General features: G+C 36.1%; 2 protein-coding genes across 7 annotated transcripts in view; one reads left to right on the top strand and one right to left on the bottom strand.

The window, feature by feature from the left end:
* The window catches only part of ATPsynCF6 (ATP synthase, coupling factor 6), a 147,810-nt gene that overhangs the window by 109,629 nt on the left and 22,008 nt on the right, over positions 1–16,173 (bottom strand). The gene's annotated exons all lie outside the window — the stretch shown is intronic.
* The window catches only part of LOC136828668 (FERM domain-containing protein 4A-like), a 730,015-nt gene that overhangs the window by 37,997 nt on the left and 675,845 nt on the right, over positions 1–16,173 (top strand). The gene's annotated exons all lie outside the window — the stretch shown is intronic.

Below are 16,173 nucleotides of genomic sequence, written 5' to 3' on the forward strand. Positions count from 1 at the left end.
CACTGCTACCCAAAATGAACTTGCATGCTTGCCTTACGAGGACATTTATTCCCTTTCTTTACCATAACGTTATAGAGTGATGAATGACTTAATTGGTTACCGCGCAGGTTCCCTCAGGCCTGTAAGTTATGAAGATTCAGTTTAATGAGACCATCGAATTTGTGTGATTGGTCTTGAATATTACGCTAGATGGTATGTTTTCATCCGTGTTTCTAAAAGATATGGACACTCCCTGGGTGACTGATTAGACCAGTCGTCATAGGCTGTTGCTCCCCAGTGTGGTCCCCACACTCAGCTACGGCCAAATAGATAAGACTGGAGGGCTTACTACGCAGTATTACTTAAAGGGCTGATAACTTTCATGACCTTCCCTACTTGGCTAGACTGAAAGAAGCAGCATCCAGCGCAAGCATGAACGCTAAATAATTTTATACATCTGTAAAATCAAAGAGGGCTTGGTTCCAATTCTACCAACGCACTCATTGAAACGAAGCATTTACCCTTTCAGTTCCACCACAATCCTGAGCTAGCGTCAAATGCTCTTTACTTCAACCTTCTCTGTATCTTTACCGAACCGAGACTGCTTTTACGTCAATTACACTCAGCGCCTCTATAGGCTTGTCCACCATACTGTATCTCGGTTATTAGGAATCAACCCGTACATACATTTAAACATAAGTTAGACAGGTTCCTAGATTATCTTAATTGGTGAGGTAAGACGCAACGCCTCCAGCAGCTTCAGGAACATTGTTACAAGATTTCCTGGTTCCTGGTTCCTAAGCGCTCACTAAATACCGCGCACTCTACAAACACAGTTGCGGGCACACTACATTATTCTCATGAGGTGTAAAACTTTATTCCCATGTTGTTTACAGTTTTAATCGTCTTTAGTTTACTTTATAGTACTTTCAGCAACAGTACCCCCGAAAAATTAAAGATGTTTCTAAACTAGATACTACAAAATATTTCCACTTTACTTTTAACCCTCCCCCTTTCATTCCTTTTTCTTTATGACTGAGGCAGCCATGCTATTAGCTTGCCATCCGTCGCTTCAACATTCTTAATTTTCAGGTTTAACTTTATATATTCCCCAAGTATTCTGTTAGGGGATTTCAGGGTCTCTAAAGTAATGTCATGATCTTTTTCTTTTTCTTATGATTTTACACCGGAATAAATGTTCAGTGCTGTCCTCCTCCTCCTCTGCAGATATCACAGATCTCGTCCTTATATTTACCCCGAAAGTTAGCCTTCAAGTTCAACATATTCAGCCTGGCTTTCATTATCATACACGGGTCCTTTGTTTCCAGTTCTCTTATGTACTTATTTTCCCCGAAGTTTTCTATGACCCCAGCTTCTTCATTTCTTTCTTCTTTTCTTTCAAGGTCTCTTCGTTATCTTGCTTAATTCTTATCTTTATTTCCGTTTCCAATGCATTTTATGGCATATTCTCTCGTTCTATTAATCTCTATCTTATATTTAGTACAAATGGTTACTAAGCTTTTTGTCCAGCACAGTCCATAGGGGGCTCTTAATTGATCTTCTATTGTTTCTGTAATTAATCTTTTCTCCTCCGAGTTTATAATTTGTGGAAAAGCATTATTATTTTTATATTCAATTCTGTAGGCTACTGGCCATATGCCGGACTCCGCTATAATTCCCCAATACGGTGTGCCCTTGGTTGTTCGTACATTCCTCGGAGGATCCTGTATTGCATTTTCTGTAGTGCATTCAGCTCGTTTTCCGTTGTTACTCCATGTCTCTATGGTGGCAAATAATGTTGGTACCACTACTGTTTCACAGATCTTTTTCCTTACTTCTAGGGCCATCTTTCCTACTTCCTTAACGTCCCATATTACCTAATTTCTCTTATTAGGTACTCAACCTTTTGATTTCTTGTTTTGATACTTGCTTCCTTTGAGCCATTTAGTGTGTACCATTCTCCTAAGTATTTGTGGTTAATTCTAAGTCGATCTGGAAACTCTTTTCAGCCATTATTATGGTTAGTAGTAGCCAAGTCCACAATGGGGATGGCCTCGACGCTGGTGGGGAGCCGATCATCTCATCTAATTTCAGTCATAATTGACGTGATTGTTTTCAAGCCACAAGCAATTCCGTCGCCTTGATCTATTGTTTCATATCTCGTGATGAGATCTCAGCGGACCAAATTAGCACTGAGTTCATTGCAAATAAAATTACCCCTGTCCATTTCTACCATATAAATTTCAGTGCCATGTTCCATTTTTCATAAATACAGGATAGACGGGCACGTTATTGGTTTTTTCCAGCGTGTGCTCTGAACAGTTCACATGAATTGTACACGTGGTTGTTGATTTGGTAGCAAGCTATAATGGGTTTTGTGGAAAAGAAGTGAGCTTGCAAGATATCTGAGCGACAAGAGCCCATTTGTAAGCATTGGTGCCTCGACTCTAAAATAGGCCGTGTTTGAAGTAGCCAACACTCCATACTTATCAGGATTTACAAATGCATATATTTTCCTGGGTATAATGAACTAGAGTTTTCTGCATAAACTCTTCATTCTTCTTTTACTCGTTAAGTTGTTGATGCCAGCCTTCCAAACATAAACGTGTGTACTATTTTACCTTGCCTTGTTGACGTGAGTTGTATTGGCAAAGCTTTGTGGTGGATATGGAAAACTAGAAAACTTAGAGTTGCTTGCTTAAAGTTTTCTGTCAAAGAAGTTATGCGTTGTTTAGACATTTGAAAAATTTCTTGATGCTAACCGAGCGAAAGTTTTATCAATAATTTTCCAAAATGTCTCAAGAATAGACATACCTCTGAAAAAAAAAAAAAGTTAAAATAATTCCTTTCTTTCTTCGTTACCATATACTTAATGATTGATAATACCCTCCCTTGTCTTTTATTTTACTGCGAGCTCTCTGTGTGGAATTCTTGGCTGTAACGATCATCATTATTTATTGTTGTATGTAATCTTTTGTGTAAGAAAAGATTTGTTATGCTGTCAGTCATCTTAGATTATCTGTCTGGTTCCAGTGTTGTATTTGGAACTTGTATATATCCCGTGAATGACCTGATAGTTGGATTTGATAACAGGGTACCGGGTTATGCAGATGATTTTACGTGGTTGTAGATAATTCCTTTCCTCTGATGTCTTTGTCAATGGCACTTTAATTTATTATCCAGTTAAAAATTCACCTTTTAATAGGAATATAGTAAGTACTTCAAGTACCGTTGAAAAATTGACTTTTGTATTAGGTGGCTCGTCCTTACTTTTCTCTAGCATCTAAATTGATATATTCACTGTAACCGGGAAAGATACCTATTTTTAGAAAGGCATCCGTAAAGGCAATTTGGGGTTGACCATTATGAAAGATTTCCTATTTTGGCATCTTCCACAAAAGGGAACTTCACTATTGTCTTGAGTTCACGACCGTAAGAACGAGTGCTAACTATTGTCATGCAGACCGTTGGTACGCATTTTTTTTTTTTTATTGAGGATCCAATTTTGCGCTGCCCAGTACTAGTGGAGATTTGTTCTCTTTATGTGTAACAGTTTTCCTGGTGGTGTTACGGATGTCGATGCTAATTATTTATTTTCAGAGGCTGCAGTGCTCATATCCCAAGTTTACTGAGGTCAGTTCTTTTACTTGCAGTTTGTTCATAATGTTGTTTTATATTTTACTCTTGCCTTTCCTTTGCTGTCCCTTCCTTTTATACAATTGGACATTATACCGTGCAGGAGCTTGCTAGAAAGGCCAGTAACTTTTTGGTACCGTGTTAAAAATATATGCCATTGTTACTGAAAAAAATAAATGGAGCACCAGGATGCGGCTGCCTGTCATTCCACCAGCTAATGTATGTAAAATATTTAGTGTTGTGGAATCTTCAGATGTCGGGTAAAATATGAAAGTTTTTTTCTGATAAGAAAATTTAATCAATACTTTGTCCTTATACTGTTTGGTGTCAGGCACCTTAAATTTTGCAGATAAGTAACGAAAGATTTTTTGAAAATGGAAATGTTTACCTTTCCACATTGTTGTAGGAAATAAAAGCTAATTCACTATTCTCATCTGATTTCGGTGTAACACAGTTACGTAAATCTCCTTCTAAAAAGGTTCATTAAGCATACTGATGTAGTATGCCATCAGGTTAATAGTTTTTGGCGTTTGTGTGTCTGTTAGATCATAACACATAATTGAAGTTAAATTTCCAGGAGGAAGACTGCTGTGAACAATGCTGAATTGCTGATGGCAATAGGCATAAGATAGCACAAGGCCTAATGTTAAGATTAACGATGTCATCTCCAGAAACCATGTCTAATTGAGTCGTTCAAGGAGTCTACATAACAGTGGCGTAGACAGGGCGGTCATGGGCTCACATTCAATCCCAATTTGTTTCGCGTCTTTAATACATTATCAGCAGCGAGAGGAACAGTGTGTTATTAGGCGAGAATTCAAAGGGTTAATGACAGAGTGCGGATTTCATGCTCTCTCTCTCTCTCTCTCTCTCTCTCTCTCTCTCTCTCTCTCTCTCTCTCTCTCTCTCTCTCTCTCTCTACGTTTCAAATTGTTTGGTATTCTTTATATGGTACTATTTGTATTACTTCTAATAACTTTTTCTCTAATTGTATTAAGTTTTCAAAATAGTGTTCATCAATGCAGAACAATAGTAATAATGACATTTCGCCTCTTCATCAGAAAGGAATCGTAACGCCAGTCAAATGTGTTAGCCTATTGGTACTCGATGTTTTGTTACACATGAAAGTGATTCGAAAGATATGCTCATTGTACTCTATCTTGAGATTACTTCTTTGGGAAAGGACTGTACGATAGCAAGTCTAAAAGTGGAGCTCTTAACCTGTAGAGTATGTTGCTTGTTTTATAAACATTGTAGATATATATATAGGCAAATATGTATTTATAAACATTGTATATATATATATATATATGTATATATATATATATATATATATATATATATATATATATATATATATATATATATATATATGTATATATATGTGTGTATATGTGTGTGTGTGTGTGTGTGTATGTGTGTGTATGTATGTATGTATATACATACATGCACACACAAATATATATGTATAGAGAGAGAGTACATTCAGTTATCACTAGAATGGTAAAGTTTCTTGAGTTCCAAATACATTTAGTTTTTTGTATTAGAAATACTATTCGTTGAAGATCAGGTAAGATTAAAAATCTGAACAATCTTCCTGGATCTTTCTCTCGAGCCAGTGGGTTCCTGCTTCCTAACACTGGACACCCTTATTGAGACAGTCCGTACGCCCTGTTTTACCAGAAGCTTCCTCTGCCACGCTGAATGGAAGTGTGCATAAAATTAGTTTGTTTTCCTTGTTCTGCAGAGAATCAACATCAGCATTCTGTTGACTATCCATATCGCACTGCCCATTTCGAGAAGTGTTTTGTCTCTTTTACTCTACTGTAGAATAATTTGATCGAAGTGTCTTCTTGGGAATGTAATGGGTGTAGATGTTGTTGTTATAAAAGTTGTAATACTACTTGGAGCAGCTTTGTACAATTTGCTCAGTATTTCTTACATATATATTTACTGATGTTTACGTAATTTGTGAATATTTATCTTTCTTGATGTGTATTTATTAATTTATTTCCTTTCCAGTATTATGCTTTGCTTCTCTATGCTTTCATTACTTCATTTTACGCTTGGACTCTGCATTACGTGAAAGCATGCTGCGGAACATATATCTGGATAGGCCTGTTTCATGTACATCTGTGTACATTTTTAATAGTGACTGAGATTGCACCCTTCGACATGACTTCCGTGACTTTTATTGTTCTCCCACTCATTTTCGATTTTGTCTTAAATAAGCCCGTGCATCTGAGCTTCTTAGGGATGAACAGGGGGAAATAATCGAGAAAAAAGTGGAAACGGAACCAGAAAGATACGAAACGAAAGAAGAGTTCACATCATATTAGATTCCGAACGGCAGGTCAGAGGTTTTACCGTGATGATCGACAGCGGTGTCTCAAGACTGACATCGTCGGAGTTCAGCAGGGGTTAGCTGTGTGAGACATGCCGAAACAAAAGAACAACGTAATGAGGGGTTGGTGGGGGATTGGTAGGGAAATTGATAACAATTTGCTCTCGTCAATGTTTAGTTTTCACGCCATGGTTTTAGCTCTTAATGTGTTTCGTTATCGGCTTAAGTAGGGGTTGGCCGTCGTGTTTCCCGGGATTGTTAGAAATGAAAGGTTCTGTGGTCTGAAATGATCTCGTTGTCGAGATTATGACGATGCTTGCGACATCGTTAAAGAGGTGTGATTTGGAAAGATGGCAAAACTTGTCTTGTCACTTTTTTCCTGTGCTCATAAAGTTCCTGTGTTGTACTCCTTTTATTCAGTTCTTTACGCTTTTTTATTGTGAACCGTATTCTCCTTTTCTGATGTAGCGTGCAAAGCAACTAGGCTATAGAGAACAATTTCTTTCAAGTCATAGCAGAAAAATTTTTTTTTTCAAGCATACTAACCCCAAGGGAAGAGGTAGAATCTTTTTCTTTTTAATAGATAAAGCCGTTGAAATTTAAAGGACAGATATTCATACTGCATTTCTGTTGCTTTACTTGCGACGTAACTTTAACAGATATATATATATATATATATATATATATATATATATATATATATATATATATATATATACAGTATACATTATATTATATTTAAGGCGTACAAGTATATGCTGGGATCGTTTTCGATTGGTCGGGGTCTGATAATATCACCTTTTTGGATTTAATTTATCAAGGAGCAATTAGATTGCCTTTGTCATTCGCAGGACTGTGTCATTGAGAATGTTATATCTCTTTTATCACGGCACTACGGCTTTTTTGCCATTTGCAAGGGGCCTTAGGTGAAGTTTGTGCTGTCAACACGTTTACATAAATAAATATAATTTAACCGTGTAATGTAAATGAATCTGAGGTATTTCAAGTGACTACAGGTATAGAACTTAACTTAGACACTGGGTTTGTAGCTAAATTTAACGAAGTTCGCTACTCAGATATACTGAGAAAAGTAAGTCTAAACATTTTGTGAACGGACCAGGAAGTTTACATTTAAGTATCTCTAAATGTGAGGAATAGTATCCATCTCTTTCAGTGGTCTGCGTAGCGTTAATTATAATTACTTTGAGTCGTTTTTAGCATACGCTTCGTTGCTAAAAATCTTTTATACTTAATTATTGAGAGGTCGCTTTTTTAGTACCTTGGAGAGAGAGAGAGAGAGAGAGAGAGAGAGAGAGAGAGAGAGAGAGAGAGAGAGAGAGAAGGGTTGACAAGAAAGTTCAAACATTTTGAATAGAAATCATAAGAATTTAGCATATGTGCTAATATGTTGTACAGCCTTCCCTTTTTTCTTTTACTTTTTTGTGGATGTATTGTAGTATGTTGTTTTTATTTGACTCGTTTGTTCGTGTGCTATATAGATAAACTGATCTTCATAAACAAGAAGAAACAATTAAGTACAATTAATCCACATCAAGGAAAGTGTCAAAAGGAACGATAAGGTTAGTTTAGCAAGCTGTTTCTTCCTCCACCGTACCTTGACGAGGGCATTTTATAAGGAAGGGGTTTCCAAAGTACAAACGAAAGATTGTGTTAGCTGAAAGAATTCTACAAACGTTTGTTGAATTCTTTTAAGTATCCACCTCGTCAAGATCCGGTGGAGGACGAAACAGTCGGGCTAAATGAAACTTGATCGTTTCTTTTCACACTTTCTTTCATGTGGATTAATTGTACTGTGCATGTCTCTATATCTGTATAACTAGCCTCTTGAGTCATTCATCATTTCTCAGACTTTTTAGTTTTATTCTCTACATTACATCCATCCATTGTGAATGGCATCTTTTGGTTGAGGGAGCTAAGAATTTGAAGGGATACTAAGTGTTATCCTTCCTTTTTCCTCATCCGTTTTTTTCCCTGGAGCCGTTTTTATCTGTAATCGGCCTTTTCCTCGAATTTATTCTCTTCACATAACATCCATTTCAAATATCGTCTTTCGGTTGATGTAAATAGAACGCCAGACCTGCCGCCGACACCCCCCCCTCCCCCCCAAACCGGCCGACCCCGGGGAAGAGAGCGTCCTTTATTTTCGAAAGCGACTTTTCACGGAGGAAATTGATCTGCCATCTTCGGCTGTAGTAGATTAAATGTTATTAGAGGGGCTCCATGTCCAGCCGTGGAAGAAGCGGGATCATCCGAAAATAGCTGGTGGAATCCGTGAAGAGTTGGCTCCCATTTTCTCCCCTCTATTTTGAGAAAATGGAACTTTCAGGTAACTTAGTTTTACCAGACCACTGAGCTGATTAACAGTCAGGGCTGGCCCGAAGGATTAGACACGTGGCTATTTTTGTCCTATCACCAGAAATAAATTCTGTTTCATCAGCCGGCGGCGGAATCGAACTCCGGCCCATCGAATGACGGTCTGAAGCTCAAACAACTCGGCCAACAAAGGGCTCAGAGTGTCAGCGTCACATATATTTTGTCCGTGTCTGTTTTGAAAAATATGTCCCTATAGCGCTTCCACACACTCTCTCTCTCTCTCTCTCTCTCTCTCTCTCTCTCTCTCTCTCTCTCTCTCTCTCTCTCATTTTAATTTGATGTGGTACGTATTCATTGTAAAGTCAGATGTAGTATCGTTGTTTTCGATAACTGAAACTAATACTGTAATATCCAAGTCTGCCTTAGCAGTTATGACTTGGATCATCGACAGATGGTCTCTTTTATGTCAATTTTTCAGAGATATGTTTTAACGGAGATCTTTCACACTCACAATTGATCCCTGACCCTCTTTTCCTGTCGAGAGCAACCAGACATGCTGAACATCAGACCTATATGCAATTAATGTGCCTCGCTGTCGAACTTCTCAGTTCCAAAGGTCCATTATCTCTCACACCGTTGGACTGTGGAGCACACGCCTTGAGGATGTTATGCAATTGGAACCTCAAAATTTTGAAGCGAAGACGCAATGCATTTCTACCCTAAAACAAATTCTTGTATTTTAATAATTTACTTACAATGTGCCTACGGTATATATTTATTAAGTTTGTTGATTTACCTCTTTTTCTAATAGACTAACTGATCTCTTCTTTTTGTATTTCCTATCACCTGTTACTTCTTTCGAATGAACACCATATTCTTTGGAAGCCTGAATTTCATGCTAGTGGCCCTTCTGGGCTTCTTTCATATGAATAGGGTTCATGCTCTAAAAAATAACAATTATAAAAACAATACAGTGGATAGGACCTTGACTAGTTAATCCCACAAACCTCGGAGGGTTGGAGCCAAAACACTATGATCTCTAAAGATAAATATGTCTTTTTAGTGACCTGATTTTGTAGTTTTTCTTTAAAAAGAATTAGTTTTTCTTAGATTAACGCACATGACCTTAAAAGAAGGCCAAGGTCGATTTTATTGTATCGGCAGATGGTGATTGTGTCAAAAACATTTTTCCTTAGGATTCATTGTGCAGTTGTATTTTAAGATACTTGGCATCAGTGTTCAAAAAGTTCTACTTCTTTAGAGTGCTATAGATATCAGTGTTAATAGGCTGAAGAGAAGCTGTAATGTACGGCAAAACGCGTACCGTAGCACTTTTACATTTATTTAATATTCGTGCCTATTTATAACTGGATATATATGTAGCCTATGTATGTATGTATGTATGTATGTATATATATATATATATATATATATATATATATATATATATATATATATATATATATATATATATATATATATATATATATATATATATATATATATATATATATATATATATACATATACTGTACATATATCTTATATATATAATATATATAATAATATATAATATATCTACAGTACATATGTAAAGTTAAAAAGTACCATAAAAACAATCTTTACGCGACAAAATCATAAATTTCGGTTAAGAAACTTTGCAATCCTGATATTACAGACGTTTGTTACTCGAAATATTTGGTTATATCGTGCATGTACCTGTAGTGTCACGGACCTTTTGAACTGTGTGATGTACGCGAAAATATTTTATCCACTGTTACCAATGGAATAATCATTACTCATTTGTACAGTTAAGTTTTTGTTTGCCTCAACATGAAAGGATAATGATAAGGCATCCAGAAAACACTGAACAAGAAACTCAGTGTATAAAAGAGGGCCGCAAAGAACCTTTACGGCCTGACAAATGCAGGAGACAGAAAGACCTTTCTTATGCAGTTTTCTTTTTCTAAATTCTGTATCGGTATAATAAGTGCATTTCAAAGAACTGCACAGTAAGTCTTTTGTCTCCAGGATTGTTGTTGTTATTAATAAAGGCCTAGTGTCCTAAAACGAAATAATAATAAAAAACTTGCGTCGATACTAATTCAGTTCACATTTGTCTTACAGAATTAAAAATCTACTTTCGTTTATTGAATTTCATCGTCGGTCCCATCATGCGACGAAAAGTAGTGGGTTTTAAAGCTCTCCAGTCCTTAATTGGTAGTTGGGTCGCGTTTCACATCGAGAGTTCATTAGGTTATCCCAGAAATCCTCATTGTCGTAGGAGTTGGTGTTGTTGACCCTCGTTGGTGGTTGTTGCTCGGTTCTTATGCATGGGTTTGTAGCTCTCTGGTTAACAGAGAACCGGAGTGACTTATTAAACTTCTTTATTCTACCGGAAATTAGGTTTAACACAAATTGAATGTGGGCGCAGGTTTTGTTAAGGAAGTTACTGCATATAAAATTATAGTACGTATTGTTTCGTTTTTCGTAGTCAGGTAAGTTTAGGTCTTCATGTACCGGTACGGTATTTTTCCTGAATTTTATTTAGAATCGTTTGATGTTACAACATTTTGTGCACCATGGAAAAGTTTGTTTAATTAAAATATGACAACTAAATCTAATCGTTAGCGAAAGAGTAAGAAATCCCGACTCTTGGCGCCAGCAAAACATGAGGAATTGTTTCCTCTGAAAGGGAAATTTATGAGAGACTGGCTTTCAGCAAACGCCTAATAGTAAGCAGAATTATTTCGAAAATATTACTTGATGTCATGTTCGCTGTAAGGAAAATTGAAACAACAAAGAGGCGATGCCACAGGGAAGCTATAAAACATGTATTATTTCTCAGCACGAGCTGAATTGTACAAACTGTCAACGCCTTTGTGGGGATAACTGTCGTTTGATCATGTATATATCAAATTAAAATAAATGTTTTGATAAGGTCTTTGTTGCAAAAAAAAAAAAAAAAAAAAAAAAAAAAAAAGAGTATGTTATTCGCTGAAACTGCCTCTCGCATACATGAGAGATTTCAATTTAGCCTACCCTTCTGGGAAATTTGTCACAGCCTCAGGTTATTCGTAAAAGTTTTGTATTGTACACATGAGGTGTCTACTTAAACCTCTGAAATTTATCTTTGCTTTCCAGTGACATTTATACATGCATCAAACACTTTCGAGCATTAGGCAAAATAAATCCATTTTTGAAGCACACTAATTGTTGACAAATAACCCTACCATTGTTTAAAACAATGACCTTCACTGTAAGGTCACAACATAGAAAATGATCACTGCTTTCATGCTTAAAAAAATAACGCCATTTCTCCGTAAATCATAGATGACGGTGATCATATGGCAATGCGTAGTGATTTTCGGTAGATGTAACCGTATATTATATTCTCAGAGCTCTTAGTGTTTCCCAGACAAGATTAGTTCAGTTCATCACAGTATTTCTGCATTTGTAGCCTTGGTATCCCGTGGAATTGAAAACTATATATTTTTGCATTATACAGTTGTAAAATGTTTAATAACGTAGCAAGCTACTTGTGATACCTCTGTCCTTCAGCTTTTTTGTGGTAGTTATTTAATTATTTGGTTTGATATTAGCCTTGATTTATATATCATTTTCCATTTTACTCCCTCATCAGTTTCTTGTGTTGGGACTCTTCGTATCAGAAAGTTTTTGTATGTTTTCATTTGTTAATGTGTATTTAAACTTAACTGATAATGGATATAGCACTGAAGAAAAGCATTTTAGAGTTCAAACAAATAATAGAGAATTTTCTTTGTTCATCCTTAGTGCCTGAGATCTTGGATTGAGTACGGTACCTGCAAGGTGCCTTGAAGAACACCCACTCATCTTGTTGGGGCTCCATGGTGTCACAAAACCACTGCAAGAAGGCTTTTGTTTGCTCTCGTCGGAATGTGAAGTCTTCCTGGCAGTGTCATGGATATTGGTCATATTGATGCCCTTGAGTTTGAGAGGCTGCAGTGGGTATTTTAGAGCGTCATGCCTTTATGCAATATTGTATTTAGGTACCTGTTGTGTTGGCAAATCTGAATTGGTGTATAGTGATAGTGATTTACTGTTCCGATTTTCTCACCTTCTCTTTTTGTTTGCATGTGTTCCTCTATGTTCAGTTCGGCCTAGATTTTGAAGCATGAGAAACTATATTGTGGGAATCGATGTGTTTAACTTGTCCGTGTAGAAATGGGTTTCCATTGGAAATCGCCTAAGTTGTCAGTGAAATTTATTACATTTCATTTTGGAAGTTTAGGCTTAGGCCTATCACCTCAACCCTCCCTCTTTCCTTTTAAACTTTTTTCCATTGATGGGTTGGTCGTTCCGCTTTTGGTATCGGTACCTTTTTTGTGTGTATTATTAGGCTTAAAGAACCCTTTAAGTTTCTTGTATTTTGTTGTACTCCAGAACACTGTGGTTGTTATGTTTCGTTTCGTTCCGTCGTTGTGATTCCTTATGATCTCATGTCACGTATGAAGGGAATTATGTATTTTTTGTAATGTTTAATTCCATGTATATTCATTGTTATTTTTAGATATTTTCTCGACTTAATTGATCTTTTTCATACCTCCTGAACGTTCATTATTTGTGACTGGTTTGGTTAATATATCAGATGTTGATACATATGCAAACAGGTAGTGATCTAGTACATAACCGTAAATAAGTGGATATAGATATATTTGCTCTTGTCACTTGAAGAAATTCTTTCATAGTCCTTTAAGCTACAACAGGTTGTGTTAATACGCAGTGAGTTCATTGTAGAAAAATGCCTATCCGGCATGTCATACATATGTGGGATTCATGAGAATGAATGGAAGACTATCCTCGTCAAGTCTTATGGATCTCATTCCAGTAATAAGGTTAAAGGCACTGTAGCTGTATGTAAATAGCTGAAGAGCACATGATGTGACATTTGTTGACAAAATGAGTTTCTTTCCGTCATTGGATTATCATTTTCTTTAACTTTTAATAGTATTTCCCGCTGTTTCCATACTTTTTCATGTGTACCTTTTACCTTTCTGTTTATACGGGGCTTTATAGGTGATAAAATTAGTTATTATTGGTTATAATTAGATATCTTTATCATCTTGTGCGAGTACAACTGCCTTTATTTTGAAATTTGGTTAGGCTACAAGATGTATAACTGTATCGTATTTTTTCTTTCCTGATCGACATTTATAGTTCCTCAGCTCATTTAGGCCAATTTACATTTCATATTTATTGCAAATAATTTTGTTATGTAGCCGTAGCAGTTTCCCACATGGTGTTTGTAGTTGGTTTCAGTTTTGATTTCCATGAAAGCATTGTCCACCGCATGAACGTTACCTCTTTGTGTCCATTTCTTTGAGGCTTAGGCGGTATTGAATGCAGTTCAGCGATCGTGCGGCAATTGCTAGTCTTAGAGTTTGGTACATATCTGCGTCTGTGAGGTGATTTCATGCATTCTTCCCACCAAAAATGATACTGACAAAATAAAAAAAAAAAAGTCTGCTGCGACATCATTTCGTGTTGATCGTGCAATTAATTAGCATACACTTGTTTGTGTAAATACGTATTTTGTTTGTACAATTTGTTAAAAAATGATTACATTCTGTCGTCTGATCAAGTTCGCCTACGGAGCCTGATTTTGGATTCTGTCGATTTTTGCAGTAATGCTGAGGTTATTTTGTAAGGTAAGTATGACAGAAGACAGTGGAAGAAATGAGATAGTAGGATCAATATCAAGAGCAAGTGAAGTATGATAGCAAATTCTGAATACGAGTAGGAGAGGGAGTCCTTTAGAAATTCAAAGAGATAATCCAGTATTTTCTTGTGTAACCAAGTAAGGAAATGGCTAAAATTTAGCTCCAAAGTAGATCTCCCTTTTGTGTGAGATTATTATTACTATTAGAAGTAGAACCTGAATCCAAATGACGAAGGATTCCACGGATTTTGATTGAATATTTCAATAAAAGACTTCCCATATTCCACACACTAACCTTTTTCCAATATGAATATTGGCCAGTTGCTGACCAACACCGCTGAGCTCGAAAAGCGAATTATAAAGAAAATAGAAAAGATACTGTATAAGATGAATTCGCATAATGCAGCCATCCTTTTTAATAAGACCTGTTTAAGAGAGGGTCTATTCCCTTCGTATATTATTATTATTATTATTATTATTATTATTATTATTATTATTATTATTATTATTATTATTATTATTATTATTATTCAGAAGGTGAACCCTATTCATATGGAACAAACCCACAGGGGCCATTGACTTGAAATTCAAGCTTCCAAAGAATGTGGTGCTAATTATGAAGTAAAAGAAGGTAAAGGGAAATACGAGTACAGAAAGGAGAGAGCTCACTTATTAAAGAGAAAAAAATAAGTTAATAAACAGATAAAAATGTATTAAAATGCAAAGAGAATAGCATTAGGGTAGTAATGCATTGCATCTTCGCTTGAACTTATAAAGTTCCAATTGCACGACATCCTCAGGGAGACTGTTCCACAATCCAACAGTGTGAGGAACAAAGGACCTCTGGAAATGAGAAGTTCGACAGCGAGGCACATTGACTGCATATTGGTGCTGCAGTTCAGCTAATCTGGTTGCTCTCGGCAGGAAAGAGGGATCAGGGATCAGTTGTGAATATGAAAGATCTCTATTAAAATACAACTTATGAAAAAGTGACAAAAAGAGATCATCCGACGATGGTCCAAGTCATAACTTATAATATTAGGAAACAAAACATTAGTCATTGGTTTGCTTTTGATTTAGCTGTAATGATGGTAGTACATTTATCATAATGATTGTCTTTGGTGTATTATGTAATGTTAACTGAGGGCAGGCAGTGGTAAGGATTGGGATCATGTACGTTGTCACTGCAGATGTATCGTCGTCTGAACCAGTGTGTTATGTGGATAATCCAAATCTTGTTGTTTTGAGGTGCTACTGTTGGTGCTGAGAATGAAGTGGAAACATTCGTGTGGTAAAGAGATAGAATGGACAATAATGAGCGTTCTGTAGGAACTTTGGTGTGTTAGATCAAACTTTGTGAAGTTTCTGTTATAAGTTGGTTGTGTTGGAAACGCTTATTTGGGAAAGCGGAGGTACTCTTAGGTCCACAGTGGTTTTCTAGAGAATAGCGGGAGTCAGCAACAGTGATAATGTTGGAGCTGTTGAATTTAAGTTATTTGTTTTTTGGTTATTTGAGTGCTGCCACGGCTTGGGGATTCAAGTTGATCCCAAGTTGTGTATGTATGTACATGTACTTTTAGAGTACTGGCAAAATTATCCAATTGTTTATTGATATCAGGTGTTTCCTGCAAGATGATCGATATATACCTAACGTACGTATATTCTTTGCTCTTGCATTGGCATTATTTTGGACTAATTGTTGTCTCGTTGGTTTTGAATTATGTTCAGCTGCCTGCTTGTGACTCGTTCATCTTAGTGATGTGAAGTTTTTGTTAGACCATAAACCTTCATAATTGAGAGGAGAAGTGAACAAACACACACACACATATATGTATATTATATATATATATATATATATATATATATATATATATATATATATATATATTATATATATATATATTGTAATTTTTTTGATATATGACAGACTATTTTTCTTGATTATTATAATTATATTTACATTATATATGTATATATATATATATATATATATATATATATATATATATATATGTGTGTGTGTGTGTGTGTGTGTGTGTGTGTGTGTGTGTGTGTGTGTGTGTGTGTGTGTGACAGACCACCATTTTTTTATATAGCTACCTCCTTTAAAAGCAACCGCTGAATGTCCGTAAAAAATGTATATAAACGTAGTATCTCCATTTTTGGCAAGCACCAAAAT

Source organism: Macrobrachium rosenbergii, chromosome 43 (genome assembly GCF_040412425.1).
Source record: "Macrobrachium rosenbergii isolate ZJJX-2024 chromosome 43, ASM4041242v1, whole genome shotgun sequence".
NCBI lineage: Eukaryota > Metazoa > Arthropoda > Malacostraca > Decapoda > Palaemonidae > Macrobrachium > Macrobrachium rosenbergii.